The sequence below is a fragment of the Mus musculus genome, chromosome X, assembly GCF_000001635.26.
Source record: "Mus musculus strain C57BL/6J chromosome X, GRCm38.p6 C57BL/6J".
NCBI classification, from domain to species: domain Eukaryota; kingdom Metazoa; phylum Chordata; class Mammalia; order Rodentia; family Muridae; genus Mus; species Mus musculus.
In genome coordinates, this window is record NC_000086.7 from 14,686,722 (window position 1) to 14,697,890 (window position 11,169).

The following is an 11,169-nucleotide window of genomic DNA, read 5'->3' on the forward strand; positions in this document are numbered from 1 at the left end:
ATATGCAGACAGCTGGTTTCTGTGCTGCATCCTCCTGCAGCAGCTAGGGGTTCCCTCCCCCTCCCCTAGCGTTAGAATGACACTACCTATACAACTCCCCCATAATGAGGACATTCTGAAGAGACAGCAAGACATTCTCCTCGCCTTTGTGTCTCCAAAACCCAACACTCCTCCTGATAACTCTCCAGACCTTTTTCTAAGGTCCTTGGGACCTTAGAAAAATAAGCTCAAGGGAGACCATGGAAAATGTAAAAGTCACATTACAGGTCAGTTCACAGATAGTTAAGACTGGGCATAAACTTAGTCCTTGAACAGATACCCATTAGCCCCATTCCCACTTCAGTAATATTCCACCCTCTACTCCCCTTTTCTGTGAAAAATTCACACTATTCCTAACTATACTCTATATAAACCCAATGTTTTCTGGACTCAGGGTCGCTTGGCAGCATTCACGAGGTGAGTGCGAGGCAGGAGATCCAAGTTTGAACTTGAAACAATAAAAAGACTCTTTTGTGAGTTGCAGCGGACTTCACAATTCTTGGGCTAATCTGGGTTTCCTGTGGACTCAGGGCACAACACTTGTTTGTTTTCTTTTGTGGGTACTAGAGGGGGAATTTTGGGCCATGTTCATGGGAGGGGTTCTACCCCTGAGCTAGATTCCCAGGTGGAGTAACTTGTAGACAAATAACTTCCCTGACAAGGACACTTCTGCCTAGAGTTAATCTTTCATGTCATTTCCACCAGCACCTAGGAAAGAACTGTAAAAAGGGGTAAAGGAAAAGCAAAGCCTCATTTTTGAGGCCTCTGTGTTTGATTCTGTGCAGCTTGAGGATGAGAGTGCTGAATTATTGGAATTATTTCTCCTATTATTAGATCTTGAATAAAGAAACCTTGTTCCTTTGCCTCCTTAGTGTGTGTGTGTGTGTGTGTGTGTGTGTGTGTGTGTGTGTGTGTGTGTGTGAGTGTGCACATGAGTGCATGCTAAAATCTCAGGGATCTCTTTTTTTTTTTTTTTTTTGGGTGTCTAGTTTTTTTTTTTTTTTTCCATTTTTTATTAGGTATTTAGCTCATTTACATTTCCAATGCTATACCAAAAGTCCCCCTTACCCACCCACCCCCACTCCCCTACCCACCCACTCCCCCCCTTTGGCCCTGGCGTTCCCCTGTACCGGGGCACACAAAGTCTGCGTGTCCAATGGGCCTCTCTTTCCAGTGATGGTCGACTAGGCCATCTTTTGATACATATGCAGCTAGAGTCAAGAGCTCAGGGGTACTGGTTAGTTCATAATGTTGTTCCACCTATAGGGTTGAAGATCTCAGGGATCTCTTATTAGTCTCAATTTGGCCTTGGGTTTTGCAGGACTGAGTATCTTTAAAACCAATAGATATGAAAGTCAAGCTGATTTTCTGAATAGGTGCAGTAGCCATATATTTAATTTTGAAAGTCCTTGGGAAGGACTATATATATTAGGCCATTATTGAGCTTTAGAAGTTAGTAGGATGGTATTAGCAAGAACTTGGCACAAAGCTAGATGGAAACTCAATAAACAATCAGCAAGAAGGTGGGATAAAGAGCATGAAGGAGAAAGGAGAACAGAGTTTGCCACAAGCAAATTTAGTTTATGAAATGCTTTTATGGATACTGTAAAATTGTATGGGTGTGTCTTATTGTTTGATTCTTAAATGTGCTCCACAGGTTCAGGTCTAAGTACTTGTTCTCTAGATTGTGTCACTATTTTGAAGACTGTGGAGTAGTTATGTGGTCACTTTTAAGCCACCATAGGTGGGCCTTTAAAAGTGAAGCCCACCCATGGGTTCTGGCCATTGATCTCTGCTTCCTGATCTGCTGTTATATAGAGCCACTGCATGTACCTGTTAGTACCATAAGCTCTAGAATGCCTCCTTTTTCATGATAGATTAGACTCTGAAACTGTGAGCCAAGATAAAGTCTACCTTCCTTCAATTGCTTTTATCAGTTGTTTTGCTGTATCAATGAGAAATGTACGTAATAAGTGTGTAAGTATGTGTGTGTTTGTATGTGTTTCTAAAACCCTAGGGAAAACCAGGTGATGACAGTTGGCTGTTAGTATTCTATCAGCTGTTGCTTTACGAATCCAATTTTCTTTCTAGGGAGGTAGTTTTTTTTTTTTTTTTTTTTTCAGTTGGAACAAGAAGGAATTTTACAATGTTAGAAGTAAATATTGCCAAATATGTCTTAAGAGTGCCCCCCATGAGATTTTTGCCTGGCTGAAGCTTGCTCAGATCTTGTGCATGTTGTCACAATTGCTGTGGGTTTGTATGTGTATTTGTTCTGTTGTGTCTGAAAAACACTCTTCTCTTGATGTTCAAGTACCTCTGGCTCTTACAATCTCTCTATTCCTATCTTCTTAATAGATCTATGAATGTTGAGAAAACTGTGGTATGTACGTCCAATTTAAGCCTGAGTACTACACAGCTTCTTATTGTCTACATGCTGACCAGTTGGGGGTCTCTCTGTGTTAATTGCCATCGGATGCAATGAGAACTATCTCCAAGGATGTTCAAAAGTGCTCTGATCTATTACTATGCCACCCTGAATACAACTATTCTCATCTAAAATACTTCTAATGTAGCCATTGAAACTGCTAATGGCTACTTTCCACTACTTCCCTTTTGGTTCCTCTGATACCATGTGCTCAATTAACAACTTCTACTTGAATCTCATATCAATGTCTGCTTTGGTGACCTTAACTACATTTTGATTCAAATTCCAACTCCCAAGCCATTAATCTCCCTATTGTTTCCCAGCCAAATTTGACCACTTAGAATTTCATGAGGATTAAAAATTCTAACACAGAATTCATCACAAAGTATATCAAAGTACCTAGAACTGCGCTGCAACACAATACATGTTAGTATTTACAAGAGTGGCCTAGGATATGGCTTGACAACTGCAAGATTTAACCAAGTGGACCTACATAGATTCTCTGTGACCTGAGTCATCTGTCTTGTTGTATTTTGACAATGTGGGAGTCTGAACAGGAGTTTGCAAATGTTTCATCCCAAATTGTAGGAAAAAAACCTATAAAACTCAAGGTGTATGTGCTCCTTCAGGCAAGTCAATAGTGTCATCTTTATAAATGAAACTCAGACCACAGCATTTTCTAGATAAGATCTGCCATTTACCTTAAGTAAACAAACCTTGCAGCTTGATCCATCACTGTGCCCACTATAAAGGAGGGGCAGAGCTAAACCAGCCATCCCAACACCCAGATGAAAGAGATATATAAGCTGGAAAATGAAAGCTGACCACTGCCTTCCTCTGATAGCTTTCTAAGTCTAGAAAGAACCAGAGGGTCTCATGTTCCAAGTACACATCCTTATGAACAAAGATTTATTTCTTTCAGTAAGCTTGGTTCAAAGAATTCTTAATGAAATATTAGCACATGCCTATGAGTAGATAGCAGGCAATTGTAAGAGGCTAGAGAGAACCACTATCATGTTCCAATAATAAGAATATAATGAACAGAATTGCGAATTCTGTTAGCTGAACCAGAAGTGGAAGATGAGGGAATTCTGGACTTCTTACTCCAGTGAAAGAACAAGAACAAACTCTGCCTTAATGAGTGTGAGGACAGAGTCACAACAATGTAAAGCTACCAGATGAAACAGCTTGGCTGCCCATGTAGGGATCTCAAGAAGCTCTCTCCGTTCCATTCACCCCATTGTCACAGCTACGAAAATTTTGCTTTAAGCTGGTATGATTTGGATTGAAATTTCCCCCAGAGGCTCATGTATTGAGTTGGTGACTGGGGTATATGTCCTTGAAATATATTATCCCTGGCTGCTTCCTGTCATTCTCTATTTCTCATGATTGTTCTTAAAGATAAAAACAAAACAAAAACAAAACAAACAATAACAACAACAAAACCAAAAGACTTTCCTCTGCAACACACTCCAGCCACCATGATACCATGCCAAGTTCTTGTTCCAAGAGATAATGTACTGAAACCTCTGAAACCATGAGACAAAATAAACAATTCTCCCTTTAAGTTGAGTGCTGGCTAATTTTATACCAACTTAACACAAGCTAGTTATTTTGGAAGAGAGAATCTCAATTGAGAATAGGTCTCTACTATATTGGTTGGTGGGCAAACCTGTGGAATATTTTCTTGATTAATTATTGATGTGGGATGGCTGAGCTCACTATAGATATTGCAACCCACGAACTGTGGTCTTAGGTGCTACAGGAAATGCAGGATAAGCAAAGTGTGTAGAGCAAACCAGAAAGCAGAGTTCCTCCATTGCCTTGGCTTCAGCTCTTCCCTTCAGATTCCCACCCTGCTTGAGCTCTTGCCCTAAATTCCCTTCATGATGGAGTATGATCAGGACATGCAAGCTGAAATATACCCCTTCCTGCTCCAGTTGATTTTGGTCATGGTGCACTTTTTTGTTTTTTATTTGTTTTTGGTTTGGTTTTTGTATTTTCACAGAAATAGAAAGCCTAAGACAATTTGTTTTCTCAAGCATTTGGTCACAGCTATGTAAAAGTAAACCAAAATACCAGCTGTAAAAACTTACTGCTTTTTTTTTTTTTTTTTTTTTTTTGGGTGGGACAAAGCACTAGGAAAAGTATGAGGTGGAAGGAAGAATTAAGAACCTTGGTGGGAGAAGTTACAAAATATCACAAAGAATTGTGAAACTTGACATTTTAGAAGCTTATTATAGTTTCTTCTGTCTCTGGGAATGTTTCCTAGAACAGGCCCTGCTGACTACATAGTTCATTCTGAGAACTTCTTGAGCTTCTTGAGGAATATGTGTATGTAGCCTATAAAACTATCAACTAAACCAAGTGGTATGCATCTCTCAACACCATCTTTCCAGTAAAGACGGATGCACTGGAGTTTATAGAAGGAACTGTTTGTGGTTGGGGAGATAGCTCAATTAGTAAAGTGTTTGCTGCATGAGCATAAGGACCTGAACTGGTATTTGTGTCCCCAACACTCATAATCAAAACACAGTGTTGTCACTCACTTCTGTAATTCTCTTGTGGGGAGGGCTGAGAAATTCCTAGAATTTAGTCGACATCCAGTCTAGCCAATTGATAAACATTAGGTTTAGTGAGCGACCTTGCCTCAAAAGATAAGGTGAAGAGTGATTGAGGAGGACACTCAGAATCAACCTTTGACTTTGGCACATGTACACACTTATGCAAATCTATTTACCTAAACACACATACAGTACATGCTAGTGCACCTGCCCATGCAAGCACACACACACACACACACACACACACACACACACACACACACACGGAGAGAGAGAGGGAACCTTTGACTGAGTACAAAAGCCATATGCGAAGCCTTCTTGAGAGTACATGGTCTTCATCAGCTCAAGAAGTATTTATTTTCAAGCTGAAGAGATGGTTCAGTGGTTAAGAACACTACAGAGAACCTGGGTCCAATACCCAGGACCCATATGGCAGCTCACAAGTGTTTGAAAATCCACCAGGCATACAGATAATGTATAGGCATATGTGCCATCAAAACATTAATACACAGCATTTTATTAATTATTTGAGAATCTAATGTAATGTACTTTGAATATATTCACTCCCCGTCCCAGAAAGTTTCATATAACACCCCCTCTTCACACTCCTATTGTTTCTCATCCAACTATGAGCTCTTTTTTTTTTTTTTTTTTTTTTTTTTTACTTCTTTCCCCATGGAGTAGAGTTTGTATTACCTAATTAGTCTGACTCTCCCTTTCTCAGAAGCTGCCAAATGTCAATTACTCCTCAGTCACTGGTGAGATTTTATGTCTACCTTTCCCTCTCTGTGCTGGGGCTTTGGCTGCTAGAGCTTGCACAGGCTTTTTGTATGCTGTCTATACTGCCACAATATTTGTTCACTCATATTTGCATCTACTCTGCTTTGTCTGAAAAGCAATGTTTCTTTGATGTTATTAACCACCTTTTGCTCTTGCAAAGATCTTTTTCCTCATCTTCTGTCAAGATCCATCTTTGGCAGAGGGCAGTAATATAAATGTCCCACTTAAGGGTGAATACTCCATTTTGTTTTATTTTCTGCAAACTGACCAGTGTTAATTGTCACCAATTAGAGAAGAAACTTCTTTGGTGAGGAGTAGGGTGTGCTCTGATCTATGGGTATAGGAATAATTCATTAAAAATCAGTTAATACTCATTAAATTCATTAAAAATCAGTTAATACTATATCCATTTAGCAGAATAACAGGATTGGATTCCTTTTTAGGGACAATGACTTATCTAGTCATATGTTGGGGCTTTTCAGCAGTGCTAGGGATGTATTCCATCTTATGGACGTGGCCTTAGATCTTGCAGAAAATGGTTGATTACTTCCGCAGCATTAATGCCAGTGTTGCAACAGAAGCTTATTATAGGTTTCTTGAAAGGGCTTCAGTAATAATTATCCCTTCCCACAGTCCTTCCTTTCAGAGGTGGAATATAAACCTATATAACATTTATTTGTAATAGGTAAAACTGGAAAGGGCCTAAATTTCCAATAATAGGAGAAAGTTTAAACAAAAGCACATTCCACCATCCATCTATTTGGAAGAATAAAATGCATTATGTGTTTATATTGAAATGTATCCAAGATGTGTCATCAGTTGAGAATACAGAAACAGCATGCAAACAAAGTAAACAAATACATAGATTGAAAATATATACTTAGTATGATTTTATTTTTGTTTTGAAAACAAAACAGGAGAATGTGTATACCAACATGTATATTTAAACAAAACAACACCTGATTAGGGATAAGCAAGTAGAATGGAAGTTGGACTATTTTTCCCAGATGTATTTTTGTTGCCTGCAATGTTTATAAGAGCATGTTTGTATATTTCTTGCATAATTAGATGAACAGATTAAGAAGCAGGACAGAAGCATTTAGGTTAGTGAGGAACTCCTAGAAGAAAAAATAGAACCTTTTCCTTAATGGCTTTCTTTCTTGGTTTCCCTTTATCTTCTTTCTCTGTTTTGTGGGCATTGGGGATTTGGAAACACTGTTGTGCTTGGAAACTTTGAACTTCCTATCTGAATCTCGTTTTATTTGAGCACTTTGTCCTGTTGTCTCATCTCTTTTCTGTAGACTGATTATGCAGTGTTCTCAGTCTGATTCAGCATCAGTGACGCTTAGATGCTCTAGCTTATCACTGTTGCTTATGGTGGTTTGTTTGTGTTTCCATTCTGGCAATGTATTACACTTCTAGAAACCTGCTGCTTGCCATAGATGGAGGTCAATTTGTGCATTCTCTCTTTACTGATAGCCCTGCTTGGCATGGATGCAGGCTCTCCTTGTTCACTTACTAACCTCAGAAGTTCAGGTCTATAGAAGCTCCTGATTTGGCTTTCTACTTTACCAAACTTTCTTAAAGAGTTCTATCTTGTCTCAGGCCTAGCTTACATAGTTGAGCTTGAGCCATATTGTCTTATCCTTATTTTCTTACCAAAAGGCCTCACCTTGCTTCCTGTCCAACTTCCTGATTCACTCCAAACCAACCAGAAACTGCCTGAAATAATGTTTAGCAAAAGTGTAAGTGCTACTATCATTATTTGATACTCAAAACATGAGGCCTAGACCAATAGTGTATCATCTCAAAGTCTGTAAGAAATGCAAATCCTGGGGTGGAGAGATGTTCAGAGGCTCATAACCATCTATAATGTGATCTTGTGCCATCTTCTGGCATTCAGGCATACATGCAGACAGAATACTATAAACAATATAAATAAATAAATAAATAAATAAATAGCAATATTGATACAGAAAATTGGTCTGAAGTTCTCTTTCTTTGTTGGGTGTGGTTTAGGTATCAGAGTAATTGTGGCATCATAGAACGAATTGGGTAGAGTACCTTCTGTTTCTATTTTGTGGAATAGTTTGAGGAGTATTGGTATTAGGTCTTCTTTGAAGGTCTGATAGAACTCTACACTAAACCCATCTGGTCTTGGTTTTTTTTTTTTTTTCTTTCCTTAAGGGAAATGGGACTGTTGAGATTGTTAATCTGATCCAGACTCAACTTTGGTACCTGGTACCTGTCTAGAAAATTGTCCACTTCATCCAGGTTTTCCAGTTTTGTTGAATATAGACTTTTGTAGTAGTATCTGATGATTTTTTGGATTTGCTCAGTTTCTGTTGTTATATCTCCCTTTGCATTTCTGATTTTGTTGATTTTGGTACTGTCCCTGTGCCCTATAGATAGTCTGGCTAAGGCTATATCTATTTTGTTGATTTTCTCAAAGAACCAGCTCCTCTATTGGTTGATTCTTTGAATAGTTCTGTTGTTTCCACTTGGTTGATCTCAGCCCTGAGTTTGATTATTTCCTGCCATCTACTCCTCTTGGGTGAATTTGCTTCTTTTTGTTCTAAAGCTTTTAGGTGTGCTGTCAAGCTGCTAGTGTATGTTTTCTCTAGTTTCTTTTTGGAGGCACTTAGAGGTATGAGTTTTCCTCTTAGGACTGCTTTCATTGTGTCCCATAAGTTTGGATATGTTGTGGCTTCATTTTCATTAAACTCTAAAAAGTCTTTAATTTCTTTCTTTATTTCTTCCTTGACCAAGTTATCATTGAATAGAGTGTTGTTCAGCTTTCACCTGTATGAGGGATTTCTATTATTTATGTTGTTACTGAAGACCAGCCTTGTCTGTGGAGATCTGATAGGATGCATGGGACAATTTCAATCTTCTTGTATCTGTTGAGGCCTGTTTTGTGACCAATTATATGTTCAATTTTGGAGAAGGTACCATGAGGTGCTGAGAAGAAGGTATATCCTTTTGTTTTAGGATAAAATTTTCTGTAGATATCTGTTAAATTTCTTTGCTTCATAACTTCTTTTAGTTTCACAGTATCTTTGTTTGGTTTCTGTTTTCTTGATCTGTCCATTGATGAGAGTGTGGTGTTGAAATCTCCCACTATTATTGTGTGTGGTGCAATGTGTGTTTTGAGCTTTAGTGAAGTTTCTTTAGTGACTGTGGCGGCCCTTGCATTTGGAGCATAGATACTCGAATTGAGAGTTTATCTTGGTAGATTTTGCCTTTGATGAATATGAAGAGTCTTTCCCCATCTCTTTTGATAACTCCTTAGCTCTCTGAGACACACAAACTGTGCCCAAGATGAAGCACACAAAGAAAGAAAGGTTTATTTGGCTAGCAGTTTCAGAGGTTTCAATCCAAAATTCTTGGCCCCTTTATTTTTTGTTCTGTGGTGAGGCAGTGCATTGTGATAGAATGTGCATGTGGTAGAACAAAATAGTTACCTCATGGCTGCTGGAAAATAAAATAACTTCAACTAGGACCTAATTCTCAAAGCTTCTATTATATCCCAATAAGACCACAACCTTGACCCTAAACCTTTTGCATATGGGCCTGTGAGAGATACTTCAGATCAAAACATAAAGTTTGTCTTAGGTATTTGATGGACCCCCTCTTCTCTAGAGTGTTAGGCACTTCTCAGTCACCCTATTTTAGTTCATGTGGGTTGTCATCACTAAAGTGTGGTGGCATCTGATGGTGTACTTAATAAGCTATATCCAAAACCACATGTTTTTCATTGGCTTCTCTCTTTTTTTATTCCTGTAAGTTAACTTTTTATTGTTCCTCTTTTGGTAACAACTTGCTGATATCCAGAGCAAATACTCCACCAAATTTGTTCCAAATTACAACCTCCAAAGTCAAATTGGTTTCTGCCATGTCTTTAAGATAGGTGTAATATCAAACTTTCAAGTCAATTCAGTTTAATTAATTCAGTGAGTATTTAGATACTGTCCTGGCCCAACTGAACAAATCACTCTGAAGGTTTAAGGTCTTCTCTATATTTCCTCAGTCAGGAAAGATTATGTAAGATCATGATCTTTCATCACTTGCTTTGTAAATTTCAAGTATAGATAGTAGTACTACTTTTGTGGCTCACTTGCACATAAGTTGCGTTTATTAACTAGTAGGTGCAATATACTCTGCTGAGAAAAAAAAATAAAAAGAGAATAAAAGGAATGCATCTATATGTTTGTCGCCTTCAAGGAGCTTCTGAGTTACTTTAGAAGATGAGATGTGTAAATTTGAAAAATAATAATATATTGTATATTAAGTGTCCTGGTTGTTTTTGTTTGTTTGTTTGTTTGTTTGTTTGTTTTTTCTTGTCAACTTGACTCAGTCTATAGTTACCAAGAAGAGGAAAGAAGAGAAATGCTTCAATAACATTGGCCACAACTGGGCATGGTGAAAGAGATGGGTAGATCTCTGTGAGTTCAAGGCCAACTTGGTACACATAGTGAATTTCAGGCCAAGCAGGGCTACAAACAATTAAAATAAAAAAACAAAGGTAGGCTGGTGAGCAAGTACAGGGCATTTTCTTAATCACTGATTGATGTGGGAGGGCCCAAATCATTATTGGTTGTACTATGCCTACGCAGGTGGTCCTGGAGTATATATGAAAGCAGATGAACAAACCATAAAGAACAAGCTAGTTAGACCACATTACCCCATGTCCTCTGTATCAGTTTCAGCATCTAGCTCCTGCCCTGTGTTCCCTACATGATGGATTATAAGCTGTTAGATGAAATAAATCTTTTCTCCCCAAAGTTGCTTTGGTCAGGTGTTTATTGCAGCAATAAAAATCCTAACTGAGACAGCATATTTTTGGTGTGTGTGTGTGTGTGTGTGTGTGTGTGTGTGTGTGTGTGTGTGATGTAAAACAACACATGATATGTTCAGTAGAAGAGCTGTTGAAGCTCAGGGAATTGTGGAATGGTCAGGGAACAGGGACTGAGGTAACAATGAAAACCTGCAGGATATGCTAGTCAGAAGTTATGCAGATTGAATATGTACACATGACCCCAGCACTACAGATAATTTTTATTTTAAGTAAGGGATAGAGATAGTTTTGAGTTCTAATATCTCAATTTTCAAAGTCATTGCTATTGCTAATGCTACCATCATTTCCCAGCTATAATGTGGTTCACATGTGTATATACTAATCTTATCCAACTGACTATCTCACTTGAAGATGATCTTTGCTGGTAAGATACTTAAATTTTAGTCCTTTCCCCACTTCTTCCATAAAATTTCCCCTTGTGATTTGGTTACACTTGTCCCTAATTTCCCTATCAGCTTCTCTGAGGGATACTTCAGTTTGGTTCCTTTTACTGTACACTGATC